At 46.6% G+C, this 16,712-nt stretch overlaps 1 pseudogene; it reads left to right on the forward strand.

Moving 5' to 3' along the window:
* Window positions 1-524: 524 nt before the first annotated feature.
* Window positions 525-16,500, forward strand: LOC136157233 (pulmonary surfactant-associated protein D-like; annotated as a pseudogene).
* Window positions 16,501-16,712: the final 212 nt, after the last annotated feature.

A 16,712-nucleotide genomic window follows, 5' to 3' on the forward strand; every position in this document is an offset into this window, starting at 1 on the left:
GGAACTCGAATTTGCCTGGACCTTCTGAGCCCTAGAGAGAGCAACTGTGAGCATCTCTATCATTGCCTATCAATTTATTTTCCAGTGTTCAGTGAATATCTCCCTGCCTATGTGGCTGTTTTATCCTACTGATGTTGAGGAAGGCAGGGTCTATGTAGCCGTTCCGGTCTAGGAGGGTCAATGCTAGCGGTGGGAGAAAATGGGGTAATAAGGGATGCTCTTCACTCTGTTCCCTTTATTTGGTGGAATATGTGTTTCCTGGACTGGCGGCGGGGGCGGGGGGCAGGCGGGGGAGTTGAGTTGGATGTGACATCCAACCAGATCTCTGATGCCATTGTCTGGAAGTCCCTGTGGAAAATGCAATTCATCGTCCTCTTGGATGGAAGCACTTCTCTGGCCTAGAAACCTATTCCACCCCACTATCTCAGCCTGCCTGGCGATCCTCTATTCTCTTCACAGGTCCATCAGGCTTTCTTAGAGCCTCTGCAAAGCCCATTAGCTCTTTCCATGGTCAAAAGTTTACCATGTTTCAGGTCATCTCTCAGGTCAGTTTCTACCTGAGAAAAGAAGAAAAACCCAGGTAGGAGTGACTTATTTCCTATACCCACCGCTGATCTCACTTAACTCTTGAGTCCCTGTCTGATGGTAACTGGAAGCTCTATTGGACATCTGCTCTTTCCTTCCCTGAAACCAGCCTTCCGCTAACTTCACCCATCTATCATGTCCCTTCCTCCATGAGACCCCTGTCCCATCTCCACACAGGATGTCTGGACAGGACTCTAGGTATGCCAGGGACTTTCCTCATGGAGCCCAGGAATGACAAATCCTGGTAAACATAGTCATACACCCATCCTGTGCTCAGGACAACCATCACCAAGAATTCAGGACCAGGGCTTCTTTCAGACAGCACTGCAGACCTCAGAACTAGTCAGTCCAGAATAGCAAGTGAGAGGAAGCCAGTTTGCATTGTCAGACCTAAGTCATGCACCTTACTGGCACAGAAAGGGAGAAGGAGGCCCACGGAGGGAAGGATCCCTCCCAAGGGCACTCAGGGAGTCCCTCCAGATGTGACAGATGGTCTCAGAGAAGAATTCTACATCTTGGTCACATTACACCTGGCAGGAATGACAAACCCAAAAGGGGATGACACAGAGCATCTGAGAGTAGATCCATGCTGCTGGCAGACCAGCTCAGAGGTCCAGGTGGTCCACTCATGTCCTTCCTGTCCAGGCTTAATCCCACTTTCTCTTATCTGCTTTTGGAGCCCTGCTGCTCTTTTCCCCAGAGGATGGGAGAAGAGATGTGAGAAGGGCTTCTCCTGATCTCAAGGAGCTGGGCCAGCCCTAATCCACATCCTCAGATTGAGTGCACCCCCTCTTTCTGTTCATCTCTCTAGGACATTCTTCTCCTCCTTCTCTCCGTGCTGCTCTTGCTCACACAGTCCCAGAGTTCCCAGAGCGAAGAAATGTATATCTATTCTGAGTACTGACTGATCCCAGCACCGTGGCTCTGTGTCTCCTGCCAGTGGTAGCCTTCGTGGTCGTGATGGACAAGATGGGAAAACAGGTTCCCAGGGGGAGAAGGGAGATCCAGGTAGAGCTGGGACCATGGGCTTGTCCTGGGCTGAAGGGGTGACTCTGGAATTGTAACCAACCCAGAAACTCTGAATCTTTTGCTGTGGAAGCCTTACAGATGGTTTTCTTCCTAAATGGGTGGGTTTCACCCAGATTTTGAGCCCACGTAAAACACAGTTTTATTGGTTGGCAAAGACTGGCTGCCCCGAGCCTCCAGCTCCATCGCCAGCTGTCCCGATTTCTCCCATAGAATCTTCTGACTCCAACCACCCTACTAATGCTCAAATAGTGAGTAAAAGACAGGAAGCTGGACTCTTGTGCTCCAGAACTTAACTGCTGTCCATTTGGATTAACTGGTGCCTCTGAGGGTTGTTAAAGATTTTTAATATTTAATTAAGCTCTCGACTGAAATTAAAGAAAGTAGGGAAAACCACTCGACCATTCAGGTATGACCTAAATCAAATCCCTTACAATTATACAGTGGAAGTGACAAATAGAGTCAAGGGATTAGATCTGATAGATACAGTGCCTGAAGATCTATGCATGGATGTTCATGACTTTGTATCGGAGGCAGTGATCAAGACCATCTCCAAGGAAAAGAAAGGCAAAATGGTTGTCTGAGGAGGCCTTACAAAGAGCTGAGAAAAGAAGAGAATCGAAAGGCAAAGGAGAAAAGGAAAGATATACCCATTTGAATGCAGAGTTCCAAAGAAGAGCAGGGATAGATAAGAAAGCCATCCTCAGTGATCAGTAGAAAGAAATAGAGGAAAACAGTATGGGAAAGAGTAAAGATTTTGTCAGGAAAATTAGAGATACCAAGGGAATATTTCATGCAAAGATGGGCATGATAAAAGACAGAAAGGTCATGGACTTAACAGAAGCAGAAGATATTAAGAAGAGGTGACAAGAATACACAGAAGAACTATACAAAATGATCTGCTTGACCCAGATAATCACCTTGGTGTGATCACTCACCTAGAGTCAGACATCCTGGAATGCAAAGTCAAGTGGGCCTGAGGAAGCATCACTATGAACAAAGCTAATGGACGTGATGGAATTCCAGTTGAGCTATTTCAAACCTTAAAAGATGATGCTGTGAGAGTGCTACACTCAATGTGCCAGCAAATTTGGAAAACTCAGCAGTGGCCACAGGGCTGGAAAAGGTCAGTTTTTTTTCCAATCCCTAAGAAAGGCAATGCCAAAGAATGTTTAAACTATCACACAATTACACTCATCTCAAATGCTAGCAATGTAATGCTCAAAACTCTCTAAGCCAGGCTTCAACAGTACATGAACTGTGAACTTCCAGATGTTCAAGCTGGATTTAGAAAAGGCAAAGGAACCAGAGATCAAATTGCCAACATCTATTGGATTATCGAAAAAGCACGAGCTCCAGAAAAGCATCTACTTGTGCTTTACTGACTATGACAAAGCGTTTGACTGTGTGGATCACAACAAACTGTGAAAAATTCTTAAAGAGATGGGATACCAGGCCACCTGAACTGCCTCCTGAGAAATCTATATGCAGGTCAAGAAGCAGCAGTTAGAACCAGACATAGAATGACAGTCTGGTTTCAAATCAGGAAAAGTGTACATCAAGGCTGTATACTGACACCCTGCTTATTTAACTTATATGCAGAGTATATGTGTGAAATGCCAGGCTGGATGAAGCAGAAGCAGGAAAAAAGATTTCTGGGAGAAATATCAACAACCTCAGATATGCCACAACCTCAGATATACCACCCTAATGGCAGAGGTGTAGAGGAACTAAAGAGCCCCCTTGATGAAAGTGAAAGAGGAGAGTGAAAAAGTTGGTTTAAAGCTCAATATTCAGAAAACTAAGACCATGGCATCTGGTCCCATCACTTCATGGCAAATAGATGGGGAAACAATGGAAACAGTGAGAGAATTTATTTTTCTGGGTTCCAAAATCACTGCAGGTGGTGACCACAGCTATGAAATTAAAAGACTCTTGCTCCTTGGAAGAAAAGCTCTTACAAATCTAGACAGCATATTAAAAAGCAGAGACATTACTTTTCCAACAAAGGTTCGTCTAGTCAAGGCTATGTTTTTTCCAGTGGTCATGTGTGGATGTGAAAGTTGGACTGTGAAGAAAACTGAGCACCAAAGAATCGATGCTTTTGAACTGCGGTGTTGGAGAAGACCCTTGAGAGTCCCTTAAACAGCAAGGAGATCCAACCTGTCCATCCTAAAGGAAATCAGTCCTGAATATTAATTGGAAGGGCAATGCTGAAGCTGAAACTCCAATACTTTGGCCACCTGATGTGAAGAACTGGCTCATTTGAAAAGACACTAATGCGAGAAAGAATGAAGGCCGGAGGAGAAGGGGACGACAGAGGATGGGATGGCTGGATGGCATCACTGACTCAATTGCCATGAGTTTGAGTAAACTCCAGGAGTTGGTAATGGATAGGGAAGCCTGGCGTGTTGCAGTTCATGGGGTTGCAAAGAGTTGAACATGACTGAGCGACTGAACCGAACTGAACTGAACTCCATGATGAGTAAGAAAGAATGGGGCACTGTGGCCCCATACTCAAGCCTGAATAAAAGGATTTTCCCTCAATACATTACAGAAAGAAAGAAAGGGACCTTATATTTCTAGTCTAGTCCTGTGCTTAGGAGTTCACTTGAGTAGTTTATATAATCCCATCAAAAGTTTAACAAGTGATGCATTAATCTCATTTGATCAGGAAGAAAATTGTGATACAATGATGTTATGTGAAACCCAACCTAGAAGGTGAAAAGAACATAGGTTTCTTTCTCAGACACATCTGAGCATGTCTGATAGCTCTTCCTCCACAGCAGAGGTACCTAGGACAAACTAATCAGTGTCTCTGAGCCTCAGTTTGTGCATCTATGGATGGAAATCACACGACCACAGAGTGATAAGTAATTGAGCCACGCCTTCACCTTTTTTTTTTTGGATGAGACTTCAGGGTAAAGTTGCATCCTCTTGCTGTACCAACTAGGTGGATTCTCCTGAGGTTTCCTAAAATACAGCTTATTAAGGGAAGTGTCTGAGAAACACTGACCCACAGGAGAAGATCTGGGTGTTACTGGCGAGAAGTGAGAATTCAATAAACCAACAACGAATACGAGGGGACCACCATGGCACTGAACCAGGGCTATGGAGGGATCAACTGAGGTCTTTATCTTTTTTGCTTTGCATTTTAGCTGTAGAGGAAAGAAGCAAATAACATTTAAGCTGCAAAGAATACACAATATCCCCAGGGTTTGTAGGATAAGTGACAAGTATCTCTCCTTTGCAGACATAAATCTTTCCCAGCATTAATGAACAGAGCATTGATAAGGATGCCTAGAGCTGAACTCAACGGTGGGGTGCTATTCAAGGTACCATTTCCTTCTAGCTCCTAGAGGGTCCTGAACTGAATCCCAGGGCAGAGGGTGGGGTGGAGATTTTTCCTACAGTGGCCCCTCAGCTGCATGGATGCACCCCAGACCTCCCTTTCATGTGCATTCCAAGCCTGGCCTTGGGTTGGTGCTTGGAGAGAGAATAGTGCACAGTTGGACCAAGGACCAGGCTCCACACTGGCTCCCCAGATCCAGGCACTGCTGTCCTCCAACTTTGACAGATCTGGGAATTTCCTGGAGATCCAAGCATCCTCAGATGCTGACCAGTTGGGCTGGGTGGGGCAAGAGTTGCACTGGGGACAACCTCCCCCACAGATTCTGACACACATGTTCCCAAGAACCTGATGTAAAGGACAAGATGGGCCTAGAGAGACCCTTGAGCAGAGGTAGAGGGTGTGGCTGGTTCACTTGGGGATGCCCCAGACATGTCGTGGAGGGTCAAGAACATCTGGACCCTGCTTGGGGAGCTGTATTTCCAGGGATAATTCCTTCCTTACTCAGTGCCTCTGAGATTGCTGCCCAGAAGGATTCAGTGACAGAGTCCCTCCTGGGGTGCACATCTCCCATGGGAGTGAAACACATCCCACAGCATCTCCCAACCTCGACCCCTGCTGATCGCTCTGAGCTCATTTCCTTCCTCTGCTCCCACACTTCCTGGGCACTGACCACACTGGCTCCTTGTTGGTCCCTGAGCACGCTCAATCCCCCCGCCTCCCCAGGGCCCTGTCCTTGCTCTGTCCATACACATCCCCACAGCTCACTCCTCACCCCTTTCAGAGCTTCACTCATAGACTCCCTCTCTGGCCATCCTATTTAGAAAGCATCCCCGCCAGTTCTCTAGGCTTCAATTTACCTCTGTAGCACTTATTCTGATTGGATGAATTACCATCTGTTGTACATTTTAATTTTTATTATCTATTTCTACATAGCTGAGTTTAAGCTCTGTGAGGAAAGGATGTGGTTTTTGTCTGTTTTTTTTTTTTTTTCAGTAGTATAATCCCAGCATTTAGGACAGCACCTTGTACCTAGTAGAAGCTCAGCGAATACTTGTTGGAATAAAAGAATGTAAACGGTCAGGAGATAAGGCATTTTAGTACAGTTAAGACTGGCCAAATTGCTGGTCCATAAAGCTTCACTTCAGGTGCCCGTAAGGTACAGGGCTAGGACTTCAGGGGAGGCATGGTGATTGCTGCTTAGAAGGACGTTCCTTCCTCCACTTCCACCCATGGCCTCCACGGTTTGTGCACAAGGATGGGCAACCTCTGATGTTCTCTTCCAAGGAGTGACTTGCTTCCCAGGTGCTTGCTGCCACGCAGCCACAGGGGAGCCCAGGGATCTCTGCCTGAGCACAGTGCACTATGGTGTCTGGGATGCAGGGCTCAACCTCTGGGCTTCCGTATCTTGCCTTGTGAAGATTGCAACTAAGAGCAGGACACAATGCCCAGCACAGAGGTCCTCAGCTACACATCAAATGCACCAGTCTCCCACCACCTTTACATTCTTGGCCCAAGCAGGCCAGAACTTCTTACTCTGGGAAAATGGTTTCCAAATCTGAAATGTCACCTCTCCTCTCTAAGTCTCTCTAAATCCTCTTCTGCTTTAAAGCCCATTATATCTTTGGCCCATTTTTTGATTGGGTCATTTGTTTTCCTGGAATTGAGTTGCAGGAGTCGCTTGTATATTTTTGAGATTAATCCTTTGTCTGTTTCTTCATTTGTTATTATTTTCTCCCATTCTGAAGACTGTCTTTTCACATTGCTTATAGTTTCCTTTGTTGTGCAAAAGCTTTTAAGTTTAATTAGGTTCCATTTGTTTATTTTCATTTTTATTTCCAATATTCTGGGAGGTGGGTCATAGAGGATCTTGTTGTGATTTATGTCAGATAGTGTTTTGCCTATGTTCTCCTCTAGGAGTTTTATAGTTTCTGGTCTTACATTTAGATCTTTAATCCATTTTGAGTTTATTTTTGTGTATGGTGTTAGAGAGTGTTCTAGTTTCATTCTTTTACAAGTGGTTGGCCAGTTTTCCCAGAACCACTTGTTAAAGAGGTTGTCCTTTTTCCATTGTATATCCTTGCCTCCTTTATCAAAGATAAGGTGTCCATAGGTATGTGAATTTATCTCTGGACTTTCTATTTTGTTCCATTGATCTATATTTCTGTCTTTGCGCCAGTACCATACTGTCTTGATGACTGTGGCTTTGTAGTAGAGCCTGAAGTCAAGCAGGTTGATTCCTCCAGTTCCATTCTTCTTTCTCAAGATTACTTTGGCTATTCGAGGTTTTCTATATTTCCATACAAATTGTGAAATTATTTGTTGTAGTTCTGTGAAGAATATCATTGGTAGCTTGATAGGGCTTGCATTGAATCTATAGATTGCTTTGGGTAGTATACTCATTTTCATAATATTGATTCTTCCAATCAATGACCATGGTATATACAAACACATGGAAAGATGCTCAACATCACTCATTAGCAGAGAAATGCAAATCAAAGCCTCAATGAAGTACCATTACACGCCAGTCAGAATGACTGCTACCCAAAAGTCTACAAGCAATAAATGCTGGAGAGGGTGTGGAGAAAAGGGAACCCTCTTACACTGCTGGTGGGAATGCAAACTAGTACAGCCACTATGGAGAACAGTGTGGAGATTCCTTAAAAAACTGGAAATAGAACTGCCATTTGACCCAGCAATCCCACTCCTGTACATACACACTGAGGAAAACAGATCTGAATGAGACACGTGCATCACAATGTTCATCACAGCACTGTTTATAATAGCCAGGACATGGAAGCAACCTAGATGCCCATCAGCAGATGAATGGATAAGGAAGTAGTGGTACGTATACACCATGGAATATTACTCAGCCATTAAAAAGAATTCATTTGAATCAGTTCTAATGAGATGGATGAAACTGGAGCCCATTATACAGAGAGAAGTAAGCCAGAAAGAGAAACACCAATACAGTATACTAACGCATATATGGAATTTAGAAAGATGGTAACAATATCCCTATATGCAAAACAGTAAAAGAAACACAGATGTACAGAACTGACATTTGGACTCTGTGGAAGAAGGCAAGGGTGGGATGTTTTGAGAGAACAGCATAGAAACATGTATATTATCAAGTGTGAAACAGATCACCAGTCAAGGTTGGATGCATGAGACAAGTGCTCGGGGCTGGTGCACTGGGAAGACCCAGAGGGATGGGATGGGGAGGGAAGTGGGAGGGGCGTTCAGGACAGGGAACACATGTAAATCCATGGCTGATTCATGTCAATGTATGGCAAAAACCACTACAATAATGTAAAGTAATTAGCCTCCAATTAATAAAAATAAATGGGGAAAAAAAATAAAGTCCTGTTTGCTCCAAATGTGTGTTCTCAGATTTAGGATGCTCTGATGGGATGAGGGACATCTCATGAACTGCTTTCCTCACTCATTACCTGTGCCTCACAGTTTAAAACTTGATGACAGATTCCTTGCAGACCAGGACCTGGTGCTAACATTTACATCCTGCTCAGTGCTAGGCAGAAAGCTATGTTCCACAGATAGTTTCTCAGTGAACAGAGAAATGAAATAATGAGGAAATGAACAAATAAGTGAATGAACAAGTTAGCAGCACCTGACAGATTTCTTCTGTTGTCTTTTTGCACGTGAATGCTTTACTCACAACAGCCAAAAAATGGAAACAACCCAAGTGTCTTTCAATGTTTATCCATGGTGAATGATAAACAAAATGTTTTGTGTTCACACTATAGAACATTGCTCAACCATACAAAGGAATGAAGTACTGGGATGAGCCCCAAGAAGGTCACTCCGTGTTTAAAAAGCCAGACACAAAAGGTCATTTTTTGTATGTATTTATATAAAATATTCAGAGTAGATCATTGAGACAGGAAGCAGAACAGTGGAAGTCAGGGCCTGGGAGAAGGCAGGGACAGAGTAATGAACAGGTGTGAGGCTTCCTTTGGGGTTGATGACATATTTTTGAGTTAAATATAGGTGGTAGTGGCACAATGTTCTGAATGAGCAAAATGACACTGAAAAAGCTGATTTTAGGGAATTCCATGGTGGCCCAGTGGTTGGGGCTGAACATTCTCACCAAGAGGCCACCTGGATTCAATCTCTGGTCAGGGAAAGAAGATTCTGCATGCTCTGTGGCACAGCCAAAAAAATTTAAAAGTTAATTTTCTATTATGTGAATTTCATCTCAATGGATCAAGAATAACCAAATTCCCAGAATGGAGTGTAAAATTCTTAAAGAGGGGTAAATCTCATATAATTTCAGACTTAGGCATCATTTTGTGAAGTAACATGTCTTTTTTAAAATGTTTGGTCACTTTTCCAATATAAAAATAATATATGGCCACCAAAGATAAAAGGAAGAAAATCAAGATGACCTGAATTGTGCCACATAGAAAGAACAACAGTGAGTACTTTTGTGTATGCTGTTCTTATAGTTTTTCCAATACATATTACATGTGCACATGCATAATACATCCACAGGAGTGGATGTATTTATGAAGAGAGTCATATTGAATAGGTGTTTATAACATACTTTTAACACTTAATGGTACATTATTATTTCTATTTTCTGTACTTTCAAGAGCATGTTACATAGCTTTTTCTCTTCCTTTTATTAAAATATAAATGACCTAAAATATATTAATATACAACATAATGATTTTATATTTGTATATATTGTGAAGTGATTGCACAATAAGACATGTCAAAAAGCATCAACACACATAGTTACAATTTGTGTGTGTGTGATGAGGACTTTTAAAATCTACTCCCTAAGCAACCTTTAAGCATGCAACCCAGTATTATTAACTATAGTAACCTTGCTGTACATTGCATTCCTCAGACTCATTTATTTTATACCAGGAAGTTTGTGCCTTTTGATTATGTTTATCCATTCTGCTCACTTCCCAACCCCACCTCTAGCAATCATCAATCTGTTCTCTGCATCTATGTGTGTGTTGCTTTTGTTCATTTGTTTTTTAGATTCCAAATATAAGATCCTATGATACCTATATTTTTATGTCTGACTTATTCCACTTATAACCATTTATAAGCCCTCAGGGTTTTGTCCATGCTGTTCCAGATTGCAAGATTTCATTATTTTTATGGCTGAATAATGTTCCACTGTATATACAAAGTGCATTTTCTCCGTTCATTCATCGATCCACAGATTCTTAGACTCTAGGCTGCCTCCATATCTTGGCTCCTGTAAACGATGCTGCAATGAACTTGGGATTACAATATCTTTTTGAATTAGTGTTTTCATGCTCTTTGCTTAAATACTCAGAGGTGGAATTGCTGGATAGTACAGTAGACCTATTTTTAATTTTTGAGCAACTTCATACTGTTTTCCATAGTGGTTGTATCAATTTACATTCCCACTGGGCTCAGTCACTCAGTCATATCTGCTTCTTGCTACCACATGGACTATAGCCCATCAGGCTCCTCTGTTCATGGGATTCTCCAAGCAAGAATGCTGGAGTGGGTAGCCATCTCCTTCTCCAGGGGATCTTCCAAACCCAGGGACTGAACTTGGGTCTCATGTATTACAGGCAAATTGTTTACCTTCTGAGCCACCAGTGAAGCCTATGTTCCTACTAACAGTGCACAAAGATTCCCTTTTCTACACATTCTCCAACACTCTTATTTGCTATCTTTTCCATCATAGCCATTCTAAAGTTATGCAATGACAGCTCGTTGAGCTTTTCATTTATATTCCTCTGGTGATTAGTGTCAGGTGTCATTTCTGACATAAATTTTGGTTCTCAGAAGGTGGAGGCCAGGGAGTCCATGGTCAAGGGTAAAAGATGACAGATTTAACTGCCATAAATACTGTAACCTTGGGGCAGGGGCAGATGCATTGCATGCAGTCAGGTGGGTCTTGTTTTGGATCTGCCTCCAACTCTGCAAGCCTGTTCCTTCACCTGTAAAATGGGGATGTGCACACGCATTTCCTGAATCACCAATGCACCAGTCACCTGGAGAGGGAGTGTCTACACCCTACAGAACCCTGAAAAAATGCCAGGGCCCTGACTCCGCGGGCAGCTGGCTCCTCCAGGGCCGGGGTCAGCCTTATGTCCATCTCTTCTACGTCACAGTTTCTCTAGGACCTACAGGACGAGCAGGGAGGCCAGGACCAGCTGGCCCCATTGGGCTGAAAGGGGACAATAGCTCTGCTGGAGAACCCAGAACAAAGGGAGACACTGGACCACCTGGTGAGCAGCTGAGCTTGGAATGCAGGTGTCTGTAGGTGGCGTGCTGTGTTAGGACATGGCAGTAGGCGAGCACAGATTCCACCCCAGGAAGAGGAAGAAGGTCATTCTCAAGGTGGCACAGGGTTATTTCAGGGAAGGATGGAGATCCTGGGGAAGGCGCAGTGGGGTCAACATCTTTAGGAAGAGGCTGCCTGAGTTCTATTACAGCCCCATCTTTTATGCACTCCCACTTCCAAGGAGATTCAGTGTCACTAACCAGGCTGATCCTTTTCCCCAGGGCCTCCAGGCATGCCTGGTCCAGCTGGGAGAGAGGGTCCCTCGGGGAGGCAGGGGAGCATGGGACCTCCAGGTACACCAGGCCCCAAAGGAGAGACTGGGCCCAAAGGTAGGAGGGTGGCATGTGGTGGGTGAGGGAGGGAGACGGGAGGGGTGACATGGGCAGCCCTGGTGGGGACCAAGTTATGTGCACAGTGCCTGGAAAAGCCTGGAACCTCCGCGCCTGGCAGCACTGGCCTGGGCCTCACCCTCAACTTTCCCACACTGGCTGAATTTCCCTGATACTGTTCCTGGAAGAGACCAAGCAGTCAGGAATAGCCTCCCAGGTCACTCTCTCATCTGGAGCTGTGCATGACAAGCTGCACTGCTGAGGAAATGGTACCTGCTGAGCGCACTCTCAGCCATGTTTCTCCAATATGTTCCTTCTTCAGGAGGAATGGGTGCCCCAGGCATGCAGGGCTCCCCAGGCCCCGCAGGTCTCAAAGGAGAGAAAGGTGCCCCTGGTGAGCTGGGAGCCCCTAAAAGTGCTGGCACAGAAGGTGAGCAATGGTCATGGACTGGGCTCACATCCCTTGTGCCCACCACCACCAGCCACCAGGTCAGAGCTGGCATTCCAGAATGAGAGCCAGTGCTGGGCTCTGGGAACTGTCTGTCTCTCGGGAGAGGATGGTGCACGTAGCATAGACTGTCTGTATCCAGGGAAGGCTGGTTGTTGGGTTATTCGACAGTATATGAAGAGGATGCAAGGAAAGCTTCCAGGCACAGAGGGATATTTGTATGTAGGAGGGTGTACTGCTGAGGGATATGATAGTCCATGTTTTGGGGGAGCTAAAAATGCTGGAAAATGTGCACAGAACACGTGCAATGATTCTTTTCTGGTCCCAGGGCCTGCTGGAGCCATCAGTCCACAGAGACCTTCAGGTGCTATGGTCCTGCCAGGACTAAAGGGGGACAGAGGTGATCTTGGAGAAAAAGAAGCAAAGGGAGAGACTGCAGTCCCAGGTAAGGAAGCCCTGGAGACCCCCACTAGGGTGTGCGATAGGGAGTAGACCTTCTTCAGCTCAGTCCCTCTTCTCAGGCATCCCCCTTAGTTACAGGTGGGAGTGGAAGCAGGAAAGAATAACAGATGGACAGTGAGGCAGACCCTGGTCTTAGCCTCTATGACTTACTGGAGAACAACCTGAGCAGTTTTTCCTTCTGATCTTTGGGACAAGCAAACCTCCCTTCCCAATTCATCAGATAACCTTGAACTTCAAATAACCGAGCCGCCCGCCCCCCCCCCCCCCCAAACACACACACACACACTCAAAAGGAAGTTATATCGAATTCCTAGAGTTTGGAATTAAAATGTCATATGGTTCAGTGTCAGTGAGGTGCAGGGATCTGATGAGGGAATACTGTTCACAAGAGAACCACAGGAAACCCCGTGGGCAGCAGAGGCCGGCTATGTCAGCAGAGGTGGGCCTCCTACAGTTCTCTCCCAACTCCTTCCCCACCCCCAATATGGGTTGCACCGGGACACCCTCCCTTGAGGCCTGAGCTCTGAGTGACCCCAGGCTATGCTGGACCCATCTTCACTCAGCCTCTCTCTTCTGCAAACATCAGTGCTCTCAGGCATCAGTTTGTGATCTTAGAGGGACAGCTACAATGCCTCCAGAATGTCTCCTTTCAGTGTGAGAAAGGTGAGTTCCTAGACCTGACCCTGAGCCGGCACTGAGGGTGGGTCAGGGCTTGGCTTGGAGTTTGCTGGGCTGGGTCTAAATTGGACCTGCTGGGACCATGACTGGGACTGGACCTGGCCCTGGGGCAGGAGCGGGGCTAAGGACAGGGCTGGGACAGAACTGTGCCCCACATGCTCTGGGAGCTCAAGTAGATGCACGAGACAAGGAGGAGGATGCGTCCATGTCACCAGTTCAGCAGACCTTCACCCCAGCCTACTCTAGGTGGGTTCCTATGACCGAAAAGGGGATACCCAACCCAGGATGCATTTCTTCCCTCTGTGGGGCCAGGTATGCAAATACCCAGAGAAGCAGCCACACAGCCCAGGACAGCAGAGAATCCAGATCTTGTCCTAAGAGTGGGGGGTGGGATGCTTCATGTGGAGTTCAAGGCTGCCGGGGTCCTGACCTTGGTGTACGGCCACCAAGTATCTCACCCTAATGATGATCTTAAGTCTGGCAGGAGCAGACTGCCTCCAATATTTGGCCAGGGCTGGACTGTTCCTGCATCTCTTTAGGTATTTAAAGCAGAGATTCTTCCTTAAGCCTGGATTTTAAGCAGGCAGAGGCCTCCTGGAGCACACACCTGAGTGCCCTGTGCCCTGGGACTCTACACCAACTCTCCCTCCCCCTTCTCTGCTCTCCCTGATGACAGTTTTGAATGCACATTACTTATCAAACCTTGTTGATCCAAAAAAGGAAGAGTTTTCTGAAGGAGCAGAGCGTAAAGGGGCCTGATTGGGTGAGACAAAGGGTTGGCCCATAAGGACCCAAGTCAACTAAGTACTGAAGTAGCAGGACGAGAATTGCGAGTAGTTTGTCTTCCTCCTTGCACAAGCATATCTGCACACCTATTTACTCCTTCATATGCAGACTGAAACAAACAAAGGAGATCTTAGGCATATGTGTGGGCCACACATATGTACCTAAACACCGTAACTCAGTTGACAGCATCCACATACGTGAATACACATGCACACATATGCACACACATCATGATGGACCTTGAGTTGACCATGTACCTTCAGATGGACACACAGATATATTCACGCATGCACATGCACACCTACACAGATGCATGGGATATAACCAATTATGGCACATGAGCTTGCACTGACCTTGTCCAGGGCTGTCTGGGTGCCATCCTGACTCCATGGAAAATCTGGTCTCTGACTGCTTGTTGAAGCTACTCAGAGGGAAAAGGCAGTGGGTCAGGGTGCAACCTGGGTTCCAAACCAGTCCCGTGAGCCCTCTTAGGAGAGCTGAAGATTTCCATGCACAACTCTGGAAGTCAGAGGGGCATGGATGGGATGGAATAAAAAGAGACACATAACATGTCACACTGGGGATACTGATATGTAGTGTATCTCTACCTTAGAAATAAGGGCAGAGACTCTGAAAAGGGAAGTGATTTTCCCTTGTCACCTGGACTGTCATTGCCAAGGTGGAGCTGAACACATGACTTTCTGAGGCCCAGACAGGGCTCTCTCCAAAGCTGATCCTACCCTGCCCTCCTGCCCCCACATAGAGCTCTCAGATGCCGTCATCCCCTGCGCAGTGGTCCAGGGAGGCTGACTGGCTGTAGCATCACCTGCAAGCATTCGGAAGCCAACACTGGACTGCCCCCAGTGCCGAGATCAGCACTTAGCTGCTCTCTCTGTCCTCCCTTTCTCCTCACCCCTTCACACAGCACAGAAGCGCTAAGACAACTCCACACGCCCGGTCGTCATGCACGGGTGGGAGTGAGCTGCCTGCTTGGTGTTTTCCACACTCTCAGGAGCTGCCCTGAACTATATGGTGTCATTTCCCTGCCAAAGCCCTAAGTATATACACACTAATTAAAAACCGGTTCTGGCATACAACAGTGGGTAAAACAGAAAGTGCACATGGGAGCTTTGGTGTCACATCCAGCAAGGTCTGATCCTCATCTACATTTGACAGTTGGGCAACTTTGGGCCTCTTAAGTAAGCACCTGAGTTCTGGGGCCTCACCTGTACCTGGAGACCACGGCACCACTCACAGGGCACATCGTGGAGCCAGGACTGCTCTGAACCAAGTGCCTCACTTTCTTCCTATCTAGTACCTGGATTGGAGGCTGGAGACTCCAGTTGAAGCACAAGGTCTAGGTGCTGCCACATCCCCAACCTGACTCTCCTCTTCCCCTAGCGGTGCTCTTCCCTGATGGCCGGAGTGTCAGGGAGAAGATCTGCAAGATAGCAGGCTCTGAAAAAAGTTTCAGGATGCCCAGCAGATCTGCACACAGGCCAGGGGACAGTTGTCCTCCCCACATTCTGCAGATGAGAACGAGGCCCTGACTCAGCTGGCCACAGCCCAGAACAAGGCTGCTTTCCTGGACATGACCGACACCAGGAAGGAGCATACTTTCATCTACCCCACGGGGGAGCCCCTGGTCTATTCTAGCTGGGCCCCCATGAGCCCAACAACAGGGTCACTGACAAAGGCCCGGAGAGCTGCATAGAGATCTATTGGGATGGCAACTAGAACAACAGAGCTTGTACTGAGATGCGCCTCATGATGTGTGAGTCCGGAGCCCCCCAGGGAGGAATGGGGCAATGCCAGGGCTGTGTGCTGCCAGAATTCCAATAAAAAGGTGACCCTTGACTTCATGACTTCTCCACTGAGTCATGAGGTAAGGCCAGAAGGCAGGCCTCCTCTGGAACTCCTCCATCAGAATAAAGTTCGAAACAGGCTTCACACCTGGAAGGCTTGTCACAACAAAAATGGGCGGGGGGCAGCCTGCTGACTTAGGGGCAAGGGCTAAAAGGAGATCGCCAAGATGCCCCTGTTGCAAAATCCAGTGTCTCCTCAACAAGACGGCTGTCTAGCCCTCCACCTCTGCCAAACATGGGCTGCATTTGACGCCACTGGTCACTGCCTCCTCCTTGCCTTTCATCTCCTGCCTTCAATCTTCTTATCCTTCAGTCTTCTTCTCTCACCTCTCCTCCTCTCCTGACACTCCACAGAGGGGAGCAGGAGCCTCAGCTCTGGCTCCCTTCCCTCCTTGCACTCACTCTAGGCTTGCGCTCATTCTCTCCCATGGTTTCAAATTCCTTCTATTGAGGCCTCCCCCAGGTAGAGCCCTGTTTGGACCTCTATCCAAACCCCAGAATCCTCTCACCAATGCAATCTGTAGCCCTGGGGCTTGGAGGTCATGGCTGCCCTTTGCTGGAAGGGAGGTACTAGCCTCTTTGACCATATTAGAGTGGCCTTACACTCAGTAGAATCTCCTCACCCTGGACCTTGACCGCCCAGGATCTCTCTTCCCGTGACAGTGTGACTGTGGATGGCTCATCAGAGAACGTACCATCTGCACAATTTTAATCCCTTCTAAAGTTTCAGGCAGAGAGGGTGTCCAACCATGTTCAGATTCATCCCCCAACCTCTTCCTGCCTTGAAGTACAAGGGATGTTCATCTTCACTCTGCCTCAGGGATAATCTAGTCAAACCCTTCTCGTTTTACAGACATGGAAACCAAGACACGAAGAGGAA

Source organism: Muntiacus reevesi, chromosome 2, assembly GCF_963930625.1.
Source record: "Muntiacus reevesi chromosome 2, mMunRee1.1, whole genome shotgun sequence".
Taxonomy (NCBI): Eukaryota; Metazoa; Chordata; class Mammalia; order Artiodactyla; family Cervidae; genus Muntiacus; species Muntiacus reevesi.